The 22,924-nt window shown below is 43.4% G+C and overlaps 1 protein-coding gene across 3 annotated transcripts in view; it reads right to left on the reverse strand.

Moving 5' to 3' along the window:
• Positions 1-22,924, reverse strand: part of CNTN5 (contactin 5) — a 650,966-nt gene that overhangs the window by 426,907 nt on the left and 201,135 nt on the right. For 2 of the 3 annotated variants that reach the window (XM_081909603.1, XM_081909601.1), the window contains exon 2: positions 15,728-15,866. The gene's annotated coding sequence lies outside the window, so the exon portion shown is untranslated. Of the gene's footprint in view, positions 1-15,727; positions 15,870-22,924 lie in introns of all 3 variants that reach the window. The other variant, XM_081909602.1, reaches the window with a different exon arrangement.

Genomic DNA, 22,924 nt, shown 5'->3' on the forward strand with positions numbered 1-22,924 from the left:
AGCACAATTTCTGTTCTCATCCTGAAGCAAAGTTCTTAACTTGAAGCACTATTTCTGGGTTAGCCTGTAGCGTATGTAACCTGAAGCATATGTAACCTGAGGTACCACTGTATTAGCTTTTGCTAAAAACTGAATCCTGTGTTTGGTTTTAGATATAAATAGACAAGATTAGTTTGCCAGGAGCAGGAAGCAAAGATGTGCAAGTGTTTTGAACAGTTCTGTCATTGCTGTAATACACTTGTTTGTGTGAATAAGCATAACTATGCCTTTAGACGGGAGTGGGGAGCCTCAGGTCTGGGGGGCCAAATGAAACTTTCCAGGCCATTTAACTGACCCTTGAGACTCTCCCCAGGCCAAATCCCTGGGGATTCACACTCTTTCTTAGTGTTTTTGCCTAACTGGAGTGTATGCTTGAACTCTGACAATGACTCTTGCTTTCCTGCACAGGGAGGATAGAACTGGGTGTGAAGGTAGAAAAAGAGTTTGTTGTAAAATTGTAAATTCATGGCTCCACCCACTTTTGCCTGTGGCCCCACCCATTGCTGGCATTTAAAAGAAAATAGTAATTTGGAAAAGTAGAAAGGTGAATTTAAGCCTGGGGAAATGAGAAACTAAGTAAAATCAGATCTGACCACCCCTAATTTATACTCCATTGTCAGCAACAATTAGCTGATTCTGTTACAGGTCTGCTGACAGTACCCTATGTGCATTAATGCAAGTGTTGTATTTGCTCTTCTGTCAGTCTTATAGCTTGCTCTGGTCCCAAAGATTACAACTGAGAACCCTAAATATCCATCCCCTTCTAAATGCCATTCACAGTCCACACCTATCAGTCTCCCACTTTAGCACTGTACTTGATGCTAATAAAACCACTTATTACAGCAATTACAGGACTTTGAAGTCTGAACACTTTCCCATATGCCTTCAGTACATCCTTTAATTTTACATTTGCCTGACCTTTGCAAAACTAAAAGAGCTCAGTTTAGATATAGAAGTAATATCATTAATTAAACCTCTTACGGAACCTAGGTATTTGGTTGGATAGGTAACAGGTTTTAAAAAATAATCATCCATTACAATACCCAATTAGGGACGCGGGTGGCGCTGTGGGTAAAACCTCAGCGCCTAGGACTTGCCAATCGCATGGTTGGCGGTTCGAATCCCTGCAGCGGGGTGAGCTCCCATCGTTCAGTCCCAGCTCCTGCCCACCTAGCAGTTCGAAAGCACCCCTAAGTGCAAGTAGACAGTGGCGTAGGGTGGGAGATGCAGGGGGGGCCGGCCGCACCGGGCGCAACATCTGGGGGTTAGGGTTAGGGGCGCAAATCCACGGGTTAGGGGGCGCAAATTACTTGCCTTGCCCCGGGTGCTGACAACCCACGCTACGCCACTGCAAGTAGATAAATAGGTACCACTTTATAGCGGAAAGGTAAACGCCATTCCGTGTGCTGCTCTGGTGCAGCTTCACCAGAGCAGCTTGTCATGCTGGCCACGTGACCCGGAAGTGTCTGCGGACAGCGCTGGCTCCCGGCCTCTAGAGTGAGATGAGTGCACAACCCTAGAGTCTGTCAAGACTGGCCCGTACGGGCAGGGGTACCTTTACCTTTACCTTTTACAATACCCAATTGATCAGGAACTAGTTACAGGATTGCTAGTACATCACAGATAACAAATGCTGGCATTCTAGGAAATAATTTGTTAAACCCTTTGGGCTGGAATTCGATTTTACAGAAGACCAAGGCTGATGCCAAAATCAGAACCTTTACATCTACCTTTCTCCTCCTCTCTTGTCAATATTGGGCATGTGATGTGATGTCAGCACACTGTTAATCTTTCTAAACCCACAAATAGAGTGGCAGTCATTGAAGTGCAGCAAGGAGAGGAAAACTCACAATGCAGTGATGTCAGGACATGAGACATAATAGCCACATTCAAATATCTTAAGGGTTGTCACATGGAGGATGGAGAAAGCTTGTTTTCTCCTGCTCTGGAGGGTAGGACTCGAGTCAATGGCTTCAAGTTGCAAGAAAGGCGATTCCGACAAAACATTGGGGGGGGGGAAACTTTCTGACAGTAAGAGCAGTGAAAAAGACTCCCATGAGAGGTAAAGGTAAAGGTAAAAGGACCCCTGACCATTAGGTCCAGTCGCGAACGACTCTGGGGTTGCGGCACTCATCTCCCTTTATTGGCCAAGGGAGCCAGCATACAGCTTCCAGGTCATGTGGCCAGCATGACTAAGCCGCTTCTGGTGAAACCAGAACAGCGCATGGAAATGCCGTTTCCCTTCCCACCGCAGCAGTACCTATTTATCTACTTGCACTGCATGCTTTCGAACTGCTAGGTTGGCAGGAGCAGGGACCGAGCAACAGGAGCGCATCCCGTTGTGGGGATTCGAACCACCGACCTTCTGATCGGCAAGCCCTAGGCTCTGTGGTTTAACCCATAGCGCCACCCGCGTCCCTTTTGGAATAACTTAACGCTGGTGTAAATTACGATGGAGTAAGTTACGCCGGCTTCTTATGCTTGGCATTGCTCTCTAATTTGTTATCTGGATATGCCAAAATTGCATAATCCATGCATAAGAGGAAGTCTTCAATATTTATCAACGTGCAAGAAAGAGGGGGGAAGAAAAGAATTCCACTTTCTTTTACTCCGGCAGCCAATAGAAGCAAATACTAGAAACAGTACAGATTTACCTATAAAGACAATAACACTGATAATCACTTCTGAAGCTGGCAACATCAGTGCCCATTCAACAAAAAGTGTGTGTTTGTGTGATCATGGTCAGATCTATACATGCACATTTATGAGACGGCTAAATGGTATATGTGTGATTCCCCTCCCCCCCCAAAAAAACCACTTTTCTACTGGAACCTCTTTTTACTCTTCTTGAAATTGCTTGAAAGTTTTTCCTTGTCAGGAAATTTCAAATATTACCTCAAGGCAGAATTTGGAAGCAGTTAGTCTCTCTCCCCACCCCTACCCCCATGGCCTTAATCTTACTTTAACTGCACAGGGCCAGCTGCAGTACAGTTTTCAGATACTTCTTTAAGTATCAGTTACCTTGCGGAGTTCAAAGTTGACCAGAAACAAAACTCTCTCCAAAGCTAGCTATGCATGTTGGCTTGGTTTCTACTGCCAACAGTAATTGGAACTGTGTTTGGGGAGTGGAAAACACACATGCTCTCACCTCCAAAGCAACTCTGCTACAGGAAACTCCTAGTCTTTATTTCCTACAGCACCAGGTAATACACAAAGGGCTTGCCTGCTCCCTAAATGCAATGCCGTAGCCAAAGGCTATGTTTTTCAGAGCAGCATGCTTAAAGTTAGTCATGATGCAATTCCAATTAACATTAATGAGATCAGTGATAATAACCATTCTTGCATTCTGGTGAAAACACACCTCCAAGGTGCTTGGAAGAAGAGATTAGCCAGCACAAAACAAAGTTCAAATAAACATGCAAGAGGGAACAAAACCAGAATAATATTAACATTGATAAGGTTGCTGGAACAGTGTATTTCTCAGTTATCACTACCATGTCAAGCACACATTTTCTTTGATACATTTCTGCTTCATTCATGACTTAGCCATGTCAAGGCTAAGGCTGCAATGCTAACCCTATTTACTTGGGAGCAGATCCAACTGCATTCAATAATAATAATAATTTATTATTTATACCCCACCCATCTGGCTGGGTTTTCCCAGCCACTCTGGGCGGCTTCCAACAGAACACTAAAATACAATAACCTATTAAACATTAAAAGCTTCCCTAAACAGGGCTGCCTTCAGATGTCTTCTAAAAGTTTGGTAGTTATTTTTCTCTTTGACATCTGGTGGGAGGGCGTTCCACAGGGCGGGTGCCACTACCGAGAAGGCCCTCTGCCTGGTTCCCTGTAACTTGGCTTCTCATAGTGAGGGAACGACCAGAAGTCCCTTGGCACTGAACCTCAGTGTCTGGGCAGAATGATGGAGGTGGAGATGCTCTTTCAGGTATACTGGACCGAGGCCATTTAGGGCTTTAAAGGTCAGCACCAACACTTTGAATTGTGCTCAAAAATGTACTGGAAGCCAGTATATGGCCTTGGCAGCCACTCCCAGTCACCAGTCTAACTGCCGCATTCTGGATTAGTTGTAGTTTCCGGGTCACCTTCAAAGGTAGCCCCACACAGAGTGCATTGCAGTAGTCCAAGTGAGAGATAACTAGAGCATGCACCACTCTGGCGAGACAGTCCGCGGGCAGATAGGGTCTCAGCCTGAGTACCAGATGGAGCTGGTAGACTGCTGCCCTGGACACAGAATTGACCTACGCCTCCATGGACAGTTGTGAGTCCAGAATGACTCCCAGGCTGTGCACCTGGTCCTTCAGGGGCACAGTTACCCCATTCAGGACCAGGAAGTCCTCCTCACATGCCCACCTCCTGTTCCCCCAAAACAGTACTTCTGTCTTGTCAGGATTTAACCTCAATCTGTTAGCCGCTATCCATCCTCCAACTGCCTCCAGATTCAATAGGATTTAGTAGTTCAGATTACAGCCTAAGACCTGAATTAGGAAAAGGAAGAGAAGCTCTGACCTTCCAGATGTTGTTGGACTACTTCATGTGTTTGGAACACTCTCTCCTTCTTTGAAGTGAGCCTGGCAGGCTAGACAACCATCCCTGCTTTTCAGTCCTGGGGACAGGGAAGCTTCATTCCATGCACATTGACTTCTGTACAGAAGTAGCTCATCATAAGCAGGCACAGCAATTTCAAACACATCTCCAGCAGCCAACCAGCTCCCAGTGGCCTTATGTTGAATCAACCCTCTCATTCTTTTCCTGCAACATACTGCCCTAGGAACCTTTGGACCAAAACTGGGGTTACAAATGGAATTAACATATGAATTGGGAAATAAAACTGGGGAAGAAAACAGTCAATCAGCAGCAGAAATTAGGAGACTGGTAAATTTGATTTAAGGGGAAAGATTAAGAATGCCTGGTGCTTATATCTTCATTAAATGATGCTGAAGGGTGGATCTGAGGAAAATCCATAAATATTTGAAGGGCAACTTTATCCAGGAAGGGGGGAGGGGTATTCCCGAAGCTAATATTTGGAAATTGGCTTTAAGACAGGCTGAACAATAGGAATAACTTTGAGACATTGATAGATGGTGTTTGTACAAATCCCATCAGCAGACACCAAGACTGAGGTGTGTGTTGGGGGAGGGAATCACAGTAGCTAAGGTAACTGAGATATATAGTTTTCCATTTGGAGCCGTTTGAGTAAGAGTTAAAAATAAAAAAGGAAGGTGTGAATTAAGTACTGGATTGACTGATCATGACTGTAGCTCTCCAGGATTTCAGACAGTGTTCCGTCCCAGCCGTACCTGGAGATGCCAAGAGATTGAACCCGGAACCTGCAAATCAGATGCTCAGTCACTGTGCTACATCCTAGAGAGCTGGAATACCTTGTGAACTATTGTGACCTAATGCTTTAGGCAAAATACAACCCCCTGCCCAGGGCATGGACCAAAGCAGGGTAGAGGAGCCATGGGTCTTGTTAAGACTATCCTACCCTGAGTTGACTAACCGGAAACACCCAAAGTTTAAGAAAAGAAATGCAATGTGCCTTCTTGGACATTGTGGCAGCTATGTGACAGTCCACACCAGATGGTTTGCAGACAAGGGAACCTTCCATGCATTGCTATTCAGCTTGGCTGTCTTCATTGGAGAACAGCCTTCACCAAAAGTGTCTTGGGCTTTGAAGACGTTCAAACTCAGGATTAAAGGGAGAAATGTGCTAAGAAGAAGGCACGCTTGGCAAACCCTCACCATGATCAACTCCTGCCCGGAAACTATGTCCCCACTGTGGAAGGACGTGTAGATCCAGAATTGGCCTCCACAGTCATTTATGGTCTCACTGTTAAAACTGTGTTTATGGAAGGCAATCTTACTCAGCTATGAGTGATCGCTGAAGAAGATGACGACTCAGCTTAGCTGTCTTCATTATGGGAGGCTCACATTTAGATGAGGGGCAAAGAGCTCTATCATCATAGAGGATGAGACTATCAATGGATCTTCAGTATCAGAGACCCAGTTGCTGGAGAACAGAGAGAGAACCCTCACACCCTGCATGTCAGTTTCCCATGGGTATCTGGTTGGCTAGATGGGTCTTTGGTCTGATCCACCAAGGCTCTCCTTATCCTCTTCTGACTTGCCCTGGGTGAGATGGATAACCGAATGATGCCAAAGCTACTCAGGCACTCTCATTGTTTGGTCTAAGCTTTATTGGTGTGTGACTTTTCCCCATGGAAACTGTAGCCAGGAACTGAAGTTGGGACCTCACATATTGTAATGCATAGGGCTATTTCACTGCAGGTACATATTGGCGATGTATTGAGCTGGGGATTTGGAAAGAAGACATGTTGTGGTCTAGGCTCAATTGCAGTCATACCATGTGCTGATGGCAGGTCTGCCATTCAAAAGCCATGAGTCACAGCTGTTGGTGTAGCACCATCACAGAACCATGTGGTAAAATAATGAATACCGGTAATATATAGTTTACTAAATTCTCCTGCAAGCCGCCTGTCAGATGTTGTGAAATCCTGATTGCTGCATGTCTGCTGCTGTCCACTGTTGACATTGTCTGCATGTAGATTCTGACTGCTGCTCAGTGCCAGATTTCGGATGCTGTCAAATGTTGTTTGCTGTTTCTGCAGAATCCCTGGATGTCAAAATCTCAGGCCAGATATCAAATATTCAGCAAATATCTGCTCATGCAGAGAACATTGAGAGAATATTTACTAAAGGTGGGAGGTGACCTTCCTCATGAATGATAGAAAAATTGGGTATAAGTGTGCAAATGAATGAATGGAAACCATTAACAGGACTGTAGCAGTCTTCGCCACACAAATTCACCAAACAATAGCAATGGACATTAAGATCGGCCAGTGCTACTGTTTCCTAGGCAGTGCTGAACCTGGGCAGAACCTGGAGGAGATTCTTGGAGAGGCCTGCGTTAAGCAGCTAATTTCACCAGGTTCTGGTCTTGCTAATACTTATTCAGAGATTCATTCCATCCTATTCCATTGCATTGAATGCCTTTGCTTCCTGCCCCATGGTGTGCATTTTACATGTATTTTGTGTACGTTTTAATGCAAAATGCACACTTTTCACACAAATACATTTAAAAAAATACATTCACCAGTAAAAACACAAATTCTCGCAGGCATCTTTTATGTAAAATACTTTTTTTTTTTGCACACCAAAAATTCACTACAAAATTCAGATAGGTGTAAAATTCAGCTGGGAGCTTTGCTCCAATTCATGGGCAGTTTCAAGAGCACTGGATTGGGCTGCTCCAATGTGAAAAGTGAACCACTGCCCACACACTGCCACTGCTGGAAATGCAGCATACAAATCAGTTAAACAAATGCATGAGCTTTCCATTCCTGCGCCTCCTTAAAATTCCAACCACACGTTCAGATACTTGGTTATAAGCTGATTTCGGTGGTGAAGTGAGCTGGGTCTAAATCAGCTTAAAGTAATTCATCTTCACCAACTGCAGAATGAGATGTTAGTTTGTCACATTCTTTAGTGTGCTACTAAGAAAGAAAATATGGCCGTCCCAAGAGGCACTAAGGTAGTAGGCGAGGGTCACGGGTTTGATATGGGTCACTTGCATTTTAGGAGGATGGGTTAAATAATCATCAGGGTCCCTTTCAACTGCACAATTCTATGATTCTCTGAATCACAAGTTGAGAGAGCACTGTTGCACTCAGGTCCTGCTTGCAGGATTTTGGTGGGAACCCGGAAAGGCACAATGAGAATGGGATGCTGGACAAGATGGGCCTTTGGCCTGATCCTGCACAGCTGTCCACATGCTCTTATTAGAAACAGTGAGTGAAGAGTTTTAATAGGACAAGCTAAACTCCCTCAAATAAGGGAAGGGTTCAACGCACCCCAACTTTGCAGCATAAGTAAGCAGATTAGGAACCAGGTTTATTTGGCATCTTGAGCAGATAGTTTTTCTTTCTTTCTTTTAATTATTTTTTTAACAAATCTTCACCAGGTGGGTCTTTTTTTTAGCAGGCACTGAAAGCACCCCCTCCCCCGCATCGCTTTGCATAGATAGAATTTTTGGCACGTCGCCAAACAGGTCACCATGAACGGGATAATGTGACAATCTGTTATCATTAACTGTGTTGGAAAAGGCTCTCAAGACACAAGAGAGAATTAAATGACCTGGAAAAGTCAGTCTATGGAAAGTGTATTGTACTCATCTTCGTTATTTCCAGCTCTACGCATCGCTGGGCCAGGGGAACAACATGATTTGCTGAGGTAACAAATACAAAGGTCATTCCCCGCCCCCACTTTCCAGCTTTGCGCTTTCTCCTCAAACCATCTAAGGATCTATAGTATCTAATTCACTGAACATTGGAAGAAGAAATATGTAAATTCTGAGGAGAGAGTCAAATCTCTGTGTGTGCACCAAACCCAAAGCTAAATGAAAGTTTCCCACTCTAAAGTAAGAAATGAGCATTTTTGTTCTCTGGAATTACAGATAAATGAGATCTGCAACAAAACGTTGAAGCGAGGAATTCCCCCAATTTTAGATTCTGCCCACTTCATTCCCCATTCTTTGGTGTTCCATTACCTCCCAGTAATGGAAACCCAGTAACACACTGTCAGCATTCTGTGGCCATTGAACATCCTCAGTCCCTACTGGGATTTTGGTGGGAGCAGGTCTCCTCCTTGGTATTTTATATATCTTTCCAGTGCTTTTTTCTAAAAAGATGTTTGGGGTACTCTGAGTTTCCTACTCATATCAAAATACTGCCCTTCAATGAGGCCAAACTTAGATTCACAAAATGTTTAGTGGTATGCGTACCCCTGCGTACCCACAGAAAAGAAGCACTGTATCTATCTATATCTATATTTCTACATGGGTGGACCCAGGGCCATCTTTACCTAGGGGTGCAAGGGGTGCGGGACACCCAGGCGCCGAATTCTGGGGGGCTCCAGTTGCCCGCTGCTGAAGCCGCCTAAGCTCTTAAACTATCTACCTGTTATGAAATAATAAACAATTTTGATCAAGTTGGAAAAACAAAATACATATATACCTAGGTATTACCAAAACGTATACCTACTGTTTCACTAAAGGACTTTGGTGCATATGCTAAAGACTGAGCTGTGGTCTGACTCTGTATAAAGTGGTGCATATGCTAAAGACTGAGCAATGGTCTGACTCTGTATAAGGCAACTTTCTATATTCCTGTGAAATGAGATTCACATTTCGAAGGGAGTAGATGTCATCCATACCCTTCAAAACAACACAGTCCAATTCTGGGACACCATCTTCCAGGTATGAAATCCTGCATGCATCACATGACCTGCAAAAAATAGCAGACCCAGAAAAATGTGTTTGGGGGCATTGTGTGAGATTGCGGACCTGAGAAAAGATTTTTTGGGGATGGCGAGATCTCATTCCGAAATCACGAGAGAGCAAGACACCCAAAATGGCAGCCCCACACTTGTGAGGCGAAAATGGGATGTCCTTGTTTTTCTGGGTAGGTTGACAGGAATGGCCATCTTGTGATCCATATCATAAAACAGTGGTTCTGAAAGGATGTGGCGTGCCATATTAATGTGGTGGGAGAGGATGGCTAGTGTGGTGGGTAGATTGAAGCACAATCATAGAAACATTTAAAGATTTTTATGTAAAACAACTCAAGGGAAGAGAAGAAGGGGAGTCATTAATATCTGAAGGATGCAAAACGAGTATTTTAAATTGTAAAACTGAAAATTAAATAATAATAAAAGAAACATTTAAAGATTTCAGTGTCGTATATTGTACAGTGGTACCTCTAGTTATGTACTTAATTCGTTCCGGAGGTCCGTTCTTAACCTGGAACTGTTCTTAACCTGAAGCACCACTTTAGCTAATGGGGCCTCCCACTGCTGCCGCGCTGCCAGAGAACGATTTCTGTTCTCATCCTGAAGCAAAGTTCTTAACCCAAGGTACTATTTCTGGGTTAGTGGAGTCTGTAACCTGAAGCATACGTAACCGGAAGCGTATGTAAACCAAGGTACCATGTAGCATCATTTTTTAAAAAACACAACAACACAGAATGGATAGATATATTTTCAAAATGATAGCAAGAGCCTAAAGTAATTCTGAGGACAATCTTAGTTGTGATCCAGAATCACCATTTGGACAAATTGCTGCAGAAGACTCATTTATAATTATATTTTGGGAATGATTCATGTTATTATGTAGCTGCATTGTTTTATACTTTCTGGGTGTCCCCTGATCGCATTATAAAGTAGTTGTGTTCTAGGTTATAAATCAAGCACTGCTAGGAGTTATTGCCCCCCCCCCCAATATAAAGGTAAAGGGACCCCTGACCATTAGGTCCAGTCGTGACCGACTCTGGGGTTGCGGCGCTCATCTCTCTTTACTGGCCGAGGGAGCCGGCATATAGCTTCTGGGTCAGGTGGCCAGCATGACTAAGCCACTTCTGGCGAACCAGAGCAGCACACGGAAACGCCGTTTACCTTCCCGCCAGAGTGGTACCTATTTATCTACTTGAACTTTGGTGTGCTTTCAAACTGCTAGGTTGGCAGGAGCAGGGACCGAGCAACGGGAGCTCACTCCGTCACGGAGATTCAAACTGCCGACCTTCTGATCAGTAAGCCCTAGGCTCTGTAGTTTAACCCACAGTGCCGTTTGGCGTCCCTGCCCCCCAATATATTTCTTATCAATTAAAAAACCCCGGTGTGGCACAAGCAACTTTTTATTCTGAAACTGTGGCCCAGAGAAAAACGTTTGAGAACCACTGTCATAAAACAAAGTCTGCCTATCTGTTTCTACAGCTCTGTGATCAGATGCATGAAGCTCCGAGATCAGATCTACCAACTCCCTGCTCTGGTTCAAAGGTGCTGTTAGAGGCCTCCGATTCTGATTATGCACCTGTATTGTTGGAAGGGTATCTAACAGCATCCTTCAGCATCCTGTCTTTCATTCTTTCGGAAAAAAGAAGAGCATCACACTTCCTTTCCCTTCCCAGCTACAGTGCATTTCATGAATATTAAATAGCGAGAAAGAGACAACACTTTTGGCTTAGTAGGTCAGGGGACTCCTGCCATTTGTATAATCTGGATAAATTTAGAGCAGCTGGTCCCTTGCCAGCTGTAGAAAACTCTTGCATGGAGTTTGAGCTCGGCGGTGGCTGCACCAGTCAGAAGTCAAAAACGGTGCAGACCAGGGACTGGAATCGACCGCTCTTTTATCAAATGGATTGCCCTTCAATCAAATCCCTTCCCAGCATACAAAACATGAAATAATCCATCATCAAGTTAAACTGTTTGAAACACTTTGTTAAGTGGTCCTGCAATGACAGATCAGGTGCAACAAGATGAATGAGACTGGAGTGTATTTAAAGTGACACAGTGAATCCACTCTAATCAGGTTCATCAGTTCTAATTCACTTATATCTGTTTTGGAGTGGTCCATCTCTCTCGTTTATTTCAGTGGCTCTCTTACACCTCCAATATAACTCTCAATTAGCTGCTCAGGAAGGGAATGCAGTTTGACATCGCCACAACTGAACTCTGCACTTTCCCAATCTTTCCGCACAGACACAGGGCTATACGCTTTTTAACAAGGCTCCTTCTTCTTCCCGGCAACCTCAATTGCTTGTTTATTACCAGGTCACAAAAGAAGAGGAACACCTCTACAAATTAATTAGAGGTGTTTTGAACTGCAAAGATATAATTCACTCTTCAGGTACATTATGGAGCAAAACCAGTTAACGGGACGTTTGCTCCTCCATCCCCTTCCATTCTTCAACAATAAAATTTAATTGGATAGACATCATCCATCTGGATAATGAGCTCGAGACCCAAAAGTCTCCGACTTACAGCTGTTGTTACTACCTTGGTTGGCAGTAGGCTGCCAGCAAGCATAGAAATGAAATGGGCTCATTTTGTACTTGCAGAATGTGCTATACTTTAATAATCCACTTATTAAAAAGAGGGGTTTTTTTGTTTTCCTTTTTGCTATTTATTAAAATTGCATTCCTCTTCTACACTCACATTCTTTTTGAGGACTCACTCACAGCTCTCCTCCCCTCCCCCTCCCCGTTGACACCTGGGATTGAAAATTGGCCACAACTTTATTGTTTACAGATGTATGTAGGATTTGGCTCAGGCACTGGGTGCATACCCATTATCAGCCTCCAGATGGAGAGCTGATTTTTGAGTGGGGTCATGAATGGGATCTGGACCACGTCAAGATGCAGGTCAACAGAAGTGCCCCCCCCCCCCGTTGCTGTTGGAAACTCTGTGGCCCATCTGCACGCCCAGCAGAGCTTCTTTTAAACTTCAGTTGCTTATTTCAGTTACTACTCTACAGTTGCATGTTTCTAGACTAGATGTTAAATGCTTAGCTTATTTCCAGTTCTTTCACTTCAGCTCCTCAGCTTAATTACATAGGTGCTACAGCTTAACACTTTGGTTCTTAAAAGAGGGGGTACTTTCTGTCAGATTCCCAACCTTCTAACAATCACACTCCTGAGGTACTTTGAATAGTATAGCAGACGTAGGGGATCACCACACCCCTCTTAACTGGTTAGGGTGTCTTCTCTTTCTAGAAGATCACTCCACTCCTGACCAAAACGAGACCCATGTAGACTGTATTCTCACAGCTCTGCTCCTCCTTGCTCAAACTCAGCCCTCCACCTGTCTGAATACTCTCTCAAGACACTACAATCTAAGCTCAGAATCTCCTTTCTCTAGCAGTAGATATTGTCCTTGGAGGGGATGCTATACACAGATCAGAGCCAACTCTCTAACTCTCTCCACCAAACAATCTGAACCATCTCTCAGAAAATGCTCCTTTTATTTTCTCTCCCAAAGTGCTAGCTTCATGCTCCTCTGGCTAGCTGTCTTGGTAGCCAATCAGAAAGAGGCTCCAACAGTCAGGTGGAATTCCAATGTACTGCATCACCAGATTATGGTCTAGCTCAGCTGTCCGTCATACCAGTCTAGCTGCCACATTCTGGATTAGTTGTAGTTTCTGAGTCACCTTCAAGGTTAGCCCCATGCAGAGCGCATTGCAGTAGCCCAAATGGGAGATAACCAGAGCATGTACCACTATGGTAAGACAGTGTGCAGGCATGTTTGTGGCCTAGAATAAGTCACTGAATTTTCTGCCACACAGTGGGGTTCCGTATCCAATCTGCAGGCATTCCTCAATACACTATTCAATCTGGAAACTAAATAAAAATAAGAATTGAACATCACTGTTCCAGATAGAGGATAGAAGCCTAGAAGTTTACTTCTTTGCACAAATATCTAGTATCTGTACATGATACACACATGTTAGCTATCCCTTTTTATATTTATATATAACCAAGGGAATGTTGTTGTTTCCCACAAGTTGCAATTACTATTCCTTGGAAGTAAGACCGTGGCTTGTTTATTTTATCACACGTCAATTAAAATTTGGTAAGGCTGCAAAAGTTCAAATAAAAAAAAAACAACCACCCAAAGGCACTATATTTTCCCATGTTTCCCATGAATCAAATTTACCCTTCATTCTCCACCTATCAATGCTCCATCCAGAGTCAGCCAGTTCCTTTTGCCAGTTCTCTGTAAACAGAAGCCCTATCAGGTTGTCAGTTAAGCTATGGAGAAATTGCCAGAGGAGGTGAAATTAACAAAATCTAAATGAAATTGACATGCCTGCTGTTAGAATGACAAGAGAGTACACTGATTGCTGCATCCCTGTGGTAATTAATGGCGTGTCCAGCAAACCAATACTGACTAAGGGACTGGGAAAAGAAGGAAGGGACTACACCTTACAGCTCAACTAATTAACCTGCTTGGGGAGAGGGAGGAGCAAGCACAAAGTTTATAGCTTTAAAAGCAGAAAGCAGGTGAGCAATTAATTAAGTAACCTGCGGAGAAGGCAGTGCAAGCAGAAAAGAACACAATTAGTGCATCTTCCAATTTATCACATGCACACACACCTTATAAATTAACACCACATGAAACAGCATGGTTGGCAGCCTGTGCATATTTGTGGGCATAAGCACTGGAAATTTTATTTGAACCATGGAAAGATGTATATATGTAGAGAAGAGATTCTGTTCTTCATGGGGAAGAAGCAATTACTCTTCTACAGACATGCTGCCCATTTTTTAATATATATTTCCACTGTGAGGTTATCGCCAGTTCTGTTGTGCGGAATCCTGATTGATTGTCTCAAACTTTCCTTACATCTGATTCTTTCAGGTTTACTTTCTGCTGGGGGGAAATAATATTGGTAGGTTGGACACACAACCTGTTGCACAAGCCAGGACAGAGGTGCATTGGGGAAAGGGCTGAGTGTGCATCACAAGAACACAACAATGTAAAAAGAGCCTACTGGATCATGCCAATGGTATTCAAGTCCAGCATTCTTTTCTCATAGTGGCCAACTTGTGGGAAACCCGTAAACAGGATCCAAGCCCAAGTATCATTTATTTATTTCAATTTCATAAAAATTCTACACCACTTATTGTTGTTGTTATTGTTGTTTTAAAAAACTAATTACTGTCTCTGACTACAGAGACAGAGCATAGTCATCATGACTAGTAGCTATTAATGCAAATCCAAGTGATAAATTGCTCAGCACTGCATTCCTGGCAAAATGATGCAGATTCTCAAACTGCAGCTAGTGAAAACACTCAACATCCGTCAACTGGCTCATCAGTATAAAGCACATCAGTTTGCACAGCCACTTTTATAACAGGTTACACACACATACACACACCAAGGAGCAAAGGAACTCTGGATGTGCAAAGAAAAGAATCTGCTTAAGAATTCTGCATGGATGTAAGTTTTGGGGAAAGCAGGGTGTGGACTGCAATGGTTCAGACTAATATTTTCAGGGGGAGGCTTTGAGGGGTTGGGTGAAACAGCTGATATGGGGGGCGGGTTGACTTATATCACCAGGTGTTGTTTTTGTTTAAAAAGTAGTTCTAAGTGCTCAAATCTCCTCCTCCTCCAAAAGTTTGCACAGCCAAATACTCTCAACAGAGCAGATACCTGCATCAAAAATGGACAAGGGAAACACCCTATGGAACAGGACAGTGAAATAGAGAGAGGAATTTTGGTTCTGTCCCACAACTGATAGCCCTAAAAAGAGAGAGGCAATCTGGATGAAAGTCTGAAATAAATCCACTCAATTGATTATTAAGTTCATGATCATGTACCTCCATGAGATATACAAATATGTGAGAATTTTCCACATAGCAGATAGAGTATGCTTTCTTTCATTCATTCATTCCAACTCTCCTTTTCTCACTAAGGACGCTGAACAGGTAACAAGTCCAATTAAAGAACAACAGTTAATCAAACAATACAACAAAATTTATAGGAGGTATAACCTCAAATGTCAACACTTAGGATCCAAGAAATCTTGTTGTGGGGGGGGGGTTCCCTTTGCATTATAACATGTACAGTAATCAGCTAATAATGGATACCACTAGTAAACATACATTTGAATTAGCCACCCATTCAAGAACAGATTCTTGATACCATTGCTGTATCATCTCAGTAACGTTAATGGGATTAATCAATTCAGAATATATATCTGGAAGCATTTTTATTTTGAAAAGTACACATCTCGGATTCATTGCAATTCATGTAACCGAAAACCAGCGCAGCACCCATCAACACCTCCAATGGAATATTAAATCTATCTTACCTACTAGTTGGCTTCCAATCTGTGTAGAAGTGCCTTTTGAGATGGACGCAGTCACAGCAAAATAGTCCTTAATGGGTGCAAATGGATGAAGAAGGAGCGAGCAGTGTGTTCAGTCAAAAACAGAATCCTTTCAGATAATCTGCTGAACAGAAAATAGTCAAAATTATTATCATCTTCAGTCTTTGTTTTATAGCAGCAAAAAGTCCACCTAATCCAGAATTCTCTGCCCAGCAGCGACCAGCCAGAATTCTATCTATGCAAATTCTGCTATCAGCTTTCGTACTCTGCACCTCCAGGAATAATGCGGGGATCAGAATGTATGGCACAATTCTAACCAGGTTGACTAAGAAGAAAATTCCCATTTAATTTATTGGAGCCTACAGCCTGGTAGGTGTGCTGTTTACTCTTGGGCAAGTGTGGCAAAGTAATTAGAGGAGTCAGACTAGGACTCAGGGATCAAATCTGCAGTATGTCTCTGTATAGCAGCCAGGAGGGAGTTATTGCATACAAGCATCCCTTGAGGGCTTCCTGAAGGCACATTGCTCAGCCACTGTGATCCAGTAACGTTCTTATATTTGCTTTGCATTTACACTTCCAGTATCTGAAGAAGTGTGCATGCACACAAAAGCTTATACAAACAAACTTAGTTGGTCTCTAAGGTGCTAAGGTAAAGGTAAAGGGACCCCTGACCATTAGGTCAAGTCGTGAACGACTCTGGGGTTGCGGCGCTCATCTCGCTTTACTGGCCGAGGGAGCTGGTGTGCAGCTTCCAGGTCATGTGGCCAGCATGACTAAGCCGCTTCTGGCAAACCAGAGCAGTGCATGGAAACGCTGTTTACCTTCCGGCCGGAGGGGTACCTATTTATCTACTTGCACTGGTGTGCTTTCAAACTGCTAGGTGGGCAGGACTCTAAGGTGCTACTGGACAATTCCCCCCCCCCCAACTTCCGGCAAAGTTAGGGGTGGGAAAACCTACTGCTCTCCTGAAGCCCCGGAGAGCTTGTGTCCAGGATACCTTAAGGACCACTTGAACTCTTATATCTGAGCTCGCTCACCAATATAATCTGGAGGAGCACTGTGAGTTTCTCTGCACGTTAGAGGCCCAACTAGCATCCACTAGAAGTCAGACTTTTGTGCGAAGCCCTCTTTTCCAGCAGAGATCCAGCAGGCACCCTCACTTTTGACTTTCTTGAAGACCTTTTGGTGTCAACAGGTCTTCCCAACTGTTTCATTTTATTGGCCAGTCAACTTTTAAAAAAATGCTTTAATGATGCCAACTGCCCTGATATTTTATGACATGGCAATACTGGGTGGTTGTTGTTGTTTTGCAAATAAATAAATGCTGTTGGAGTCCAGCTCCCTGTTAGTCCCAGCATGGCCAATACAGTGGTACCTCGGGTTACATACACTTCAGGTTACAGATGCTTCAGGTTACAGACTCCGCTAACCCAGAAATAGTACCTCAGGTTACGAACTTTGCTTCAGGATGAGAACAGAAATTGTGCTCCAGTGGCGTGGCAGCAGGAGGCCCCATTAGCTAAAGTGGTGCTTCAGGTTAAGAACAGTTTCAGGTTAAGAACAGACCTCCAGAATGAATTAAGTACTTAACACGAGGTACCACTGCAGTTCAGGGATAATAAGAGTTGTACATATACTATATATATATATATACACACACACACACATATATATATACATATAGGGACACGGGTGGCGCTGTGGGTAAAAGCCTCAGTGCCTAGGGCTTGCTGATCGAAAGGTCGGCGGTTCGAATCCCCGCGGAGGGGTGCGCTCCCGCTGCTCGGTCCCAGCGCCTGCCAACCTAGCAGTTCAAAAGCACCCCCGGGTGCAAGTAGATAAATAGGGACCACTTACTGGCTAAAAACAGATAATACCAAAGATTACAACTATACCATTGTGACATTACTGTTTCTTCTCCACTCCCTAATTTTGTAAATGTAACTAGATATCCAGGCCAAATGGGTATCAGCCTTTCCCTGGCCATTAAGGACAACCACAGCACTTTCATTTGAAGAGAAATCTGTGAGCAACCCCCGATGCAATTTGAAATGGAAGGAACATCAACACACTTTGTTGCATGTTCAGGAAGGAACTCTTTCCAACTGATAGGCTACCAGCTCTACAGGATCACTCTTCTAATGAGATTCGTTCTCAGCTGGGTTCCCCAAGTAACCCAGTTAATGTATTAGAAAATCATAATGAGTTGAACTCTAGGTATTACAGTACTTTAAAAAAGAGGGGAATGTGAAGCTTTTCTGAGGTGCTGAATTGGGCTCATAATCCCTCACTGAACTGGTTCCACCTTAGGAATTTATCACCATCCTATTTTATTTATAAAGCACCCAAATTACTAGGCACGCTGTACGATAAATTTATAAAAGGCCATTTTCCTGCCTGCAGGAATACAGTGTAAAATTGACTGACACAATAGGAATGGTCAGAGGAGTGGAGGTTGGGGTGAGGAAAGGAAGACAAAAGAAGGAATTCTGTGGAAGGTGTTTGTAGAGTTTGTACTGTTAAAACAGAAAGGGGTCAAACCATCACAAGAGGTGTTGGAATTTTGGGAGGTTAGATAATTACAATGGAATGGTCTCGGTGGTGGGGTGAACATCTTTATTCTTATTTCTTTATGATTAATACATTATTATTATTATTATTATTATTATTAATAAATGGAATGACCACAGATTGTGCATGGTCACTGGACTGCACTGGGGAACTAATAATGTTGAGGCAATTATTTTTATGGAGGTATGTTTATTTAGTTCCCAAATAAAATAGATTTCAGGAAGAAGAAAAAAGAAGGGATTCTGAAACAAAATTGGGGGAAAGGATAAAAGAAAGAGAGAAAGGAGTGTTTCAGAATTTAAAGGAGGAAATGTGGCACAGAACAAGCAGGGTAGGTTTTTTAAGAGGTTATGTCTATATTTATATATCTATAGATAGATATATCTATCTGCATATTATGGAGGGGAATGGGGTCCAGATGGCTGCTGACATACTTCTTCTTGATCCCCCATCTACCTTACAGATAGGTACTTAGTGGACACACAGCAGTCATGTCCCGTAACTCTTAAGATGTTTTCATAGTATATTACTATGGTTTACATTTTGGAGTAAATGATCCTTTTGGTCTCTTCAAACTCTGAAGTTTTATGATTCTATGCTTTGAGAAGATTTTGTTTTTTACCTGGTATTGTAGTCTTTTAATTACTCTCTCTCTCTCTCTCTCTCTCTGTGTGTGTGTGTGTGTGTGTTGTGGTTATTAATAGCAATAATAATAATAATTTGATTTCTTTTACTTGCCTTTCACCACAATGTGCCAAGACACATTGCAACACTTTAAAAACACAATACAGTGGTACCTCGGGTTACGAACGTAATTCGTTCTGGAGGTCCATTCTTAACCTGAAACTGTTCTTAACCTGAGGTACCACTTTAGCTAATGGGGTCTCCCGCTGCCGCCAGGCCGCCGGAGCACAATTTCTGTTCTCATCCTGAAGCAAAATTCATTATTATTATTATTATTATTATTATTAACCTGAGGTACTATTTCTGGGTTAGCAGAGTCTGTAACCTGAAGTGTCTGTAACCTGAAGCATCTGTAACCTGAGGTACCACTGTACCAAAAACAGCTAAAACAGATTGTGGCAAGATGTCAAAGCAGCAACATCCTTAACCTCTAGACTGGATGGCTGCAATATGCTCCAGGTGGGACTGCCCTTGAGATTGGTTTGGAAATTGTTTGGTTTCGCTCCCCCAGGAGGCAGTGATGACTGCCAGCTTAAAAGAGGATTAGACAAATTCATGGAATGGAGGGCTATCAGTGGCTTCTAGCCACATTGGCTGTGCTCTGCCTTCACAGGCAATGCTTCTGAGTATCAGTTACTTAGGAGGGAAGAGTGCTTTGTGCTCGACTATTACTTCCAGGTTTCCCTCAGGCATCTGGTTGGCCACTGTGGGAATGGGTTGCTAGATTAAATGGGCCATTGGCCTGATCCAGCAGGATCTTCTGAAATTGCATCAAGTGCAGATGGTTGCAGCTAGTGCTTTTGGCCTAAACACGCTTGCACTGTAGATGACTCTTGAGTTATAGATGCTGCTTGAGGTCTGTTCCAATTCTACAGTTTTCTGATTCTTTGGATCAGGCGCGTGAAGCTCTGCCCTGGTTGCCAGTTCATTACCAAGCTAAGTTGAAACTATTAGTGTATAGAGCCGTAAACAGCCAAGACCAAGTTACCCGAAGGACTAAGGTCAGTACTTTGGACAGCTATTTGTTAGGAATGTACTTGCTCCAGATTTCCTGCAGGAGGCAGACTAGTTCAGTGTTTCCCAACCTTTGGTCTCCAGCTGTTTATGGACTACAATTCCCATCATCCCTGACCACTGGTCTTGCTAGCTAGGAATGATGGGAGTTGTAGTCCAAAAACAGCTGGAGACCAAAGGTTGGGAAACACTGGACTAGTTGACCTACTGCAGCGGTTCTCAACCTGTGGGTCCCCAGATGTTGTTGGACTACAACTCCCATCATGCCTGAGCTCTGGCCTTGCTAGCTAGGGGTGATGGGAGTTGTAGTTCAACAACATCTGGGGATCCACATGTTGAGAAAGGCTACAGGAGCCCTCCAATTCAGTGATTCTACAGCAGGAGATTATTTGCGTTGCATCTGTCCATGGAGTTTGCCTTGTCTAACTTGCTTTGACTGCTTCAGTACAGAGATCTGTAACAGCAAGCACACCATGCAGTCTGGTTGGGGATTTTGTTCTCTTAACTTACACACTAAACAAGGAATAACCTTGTTACCGTTGCCTATCACACATCTCCCAGTGCAGCCGGTATGTTGTCAGACTCTCACCTCCCTTAAGCCTGCCATTGCAAAACAAAAACCTCATACAAACAAACACAATACAGTCAAAAGAGTGGAGGGAAAAGGAAGGGAATCAGAAGAGAAAATGTTCGGCTTGAGCTGCTTTTGCCCATAGGACTGTCCAACAGATCGCTGCTACAGGGGCATGATAACCATGTGATACATGCAGCTATCACAGGAACGTGTACTATTGCCACAGGAATAACACTGGCGGAAAAAGCCATAAGCACAAAGACATGGCACATTTCGTGGCAAGTAATCATGTTGTATTTCTGATGATGTCATTAATTTTAACTGATATCATGCTGTATTTCTATCATATCCTTTTTATTTCTCCATTGTACCCTGGTATTAAGTGGTATATAAATTAGTGAAATAAATATGCTTCACCCAAAATTAAAGTAATGCCCAATCTGGTGATAACAGAGTAAATGCTGCAAGGAGGGAGCAGATCAAGGGAAGTGATAGTACCACTCTATTCTGTCTTGGTCAGACCACACCTGAAATACTGTGTCCAATTCTGGGCATCACAATTTAAGAATATAAAATAATAATAATAATAATAATAATAATAATAATAATAATAATAATAGTTTATTATTTATACCCTGCCCACCTGGCTGAGTTTCCCCAGCCACTCTGGGCAGCTCCCAATCAAGTGTTAAAAAGAATACAGCATTAAATATTAAAAACTTCCCCAAACAGGGCTGCCTTCAGATGTCTTTTAAAGATAGGATAGCTGCTTATTTGCTTCACATCTGAAGGGAGAGCGTTCCACAGGGCGGGTGCCACTACCCAGAAGGCCCTCTGTCTGGTTCCCTGTAACCTCACTTCTCGCAATGAGGGAACCGCCAGAAGGCCCTCGGCGCAGGATCTCAGTGTCTGGGCTGAATGATGGGGGTGGAGACGCTCCTTCAGGTATACAGGACCGAGGCCGTTTGGGGGTTTAAAGGTCAGCACCAACACTTTGAATTGTGCTCGGAAACGTACTGGGAGCCAATGCAGACCTCTCAGGACCGGTGTTATGTGGTCCTGGCGGCCACTCCCAGTCACCAGTCTAGGTGCCTCATTCTGGATTAATTGCAGTTTCCAGGTCACCTTCAAAGGTAGCCCCACGTAGAGCGCATTGCAGTAGTCCAAGCGGGAGATAACTAGAGCATGCACCACTCTGGCGAGACAGTCTGCGGGTAGGTAGGGTTGACAATGAGGTTGACAAGTTGGAATGTGTGCAGAGGAGAGCGACCAAGATGATCAAGGGTCTGGAAACCAAGCCTTATGAGGAACAGTTGAAGCAGCTGGCTATGTTTAGCCTGGGAAAGTGAGGAGATATGATAGCCACCCTCAAATATCTAAAGGACTGTCACATGGAAGATGGAACAAGCTTGTTTCCTCCTGCTCTGGAAGGTCGGACCAGAACCAATCACTTCACGTTACAAGAAATGAGACTCCAGCTAAACATCAGGAATAACTTTCTGACAGTAAGAGCTGTTTGACAGTGGAACGGTCTCCCTCGGTAGGTTGTGGACTCTCCTTCCTTGGAGGTTTTTAAGCAAAGGTTGGATGTCCATCTGTCCTGGATGCTTCAGCTGAGATTCCTGCATTCCAGCTGAGATTCCTGCATTGCAGGGGTTTGGATTAGATGACCCTCGGTGTCCCTTCCAACTTTACAATTCTATGCTTCTGTGATGCTGTCTATGATTAAGTGTACCAGACCCATGTTGTTTTCTAGTATACACACACACAGCCTAAGAAAGACCCATCGATGACTCACCACCACCATCACTTTGCTAATTGCTTTATACAAACAAGTCTCAAAGTGATTTAAGAAGATAAAAGACATACAAATAAAAACAGAAAAAAACAGAGTACAATAACAGAATAGAAGGGACAAGTTGTAACATGCTTCCCTAAAAGTGCAGCACTGCAGCAGTTGCCAACTTAGTGAACAAAGACCTGAGAAGATAAAAAAATGTATTAGCCTGGTGCCTAAAAATGGATCACAATGGTGTCAGGTGCATTTTCTTCAAGAGAGCATTTCACAGGCAGGGGCCACCACTAAAAAGGTGTATTCCTGTATGATCACCTTTCTTGTCTCCCTTGGATGAAGCACACAAGAGCAGGGGGGAAATATGTAAATGGGGAGCCTAACCATTTCTGTTCCTCTGAGGGAATATGGATAACCTTCAAATGTTTAAGGTATTTTCAGCATTATATTGACTAACAGGGAACTCAGTTGCTAGTATGTATGTAACACAGCATCACTGAAACACAAAAGAGGTATCAGCAGGCTTGGTGGAACTCTTAGGTTT

Source organism: Podarcis melisellensis (genome assembly GCF_964234715.1).
Source record: "Podarcis melisellensis genome assembly, chromosome: 4".
Classification (NCBI taxonomy): domain Eukaryota; kingdom Metazoa; phylum Chordata; class Lepidosauria; order Squamata; family Lacertidae; genus Podarcis; species Podarcis melisellensis.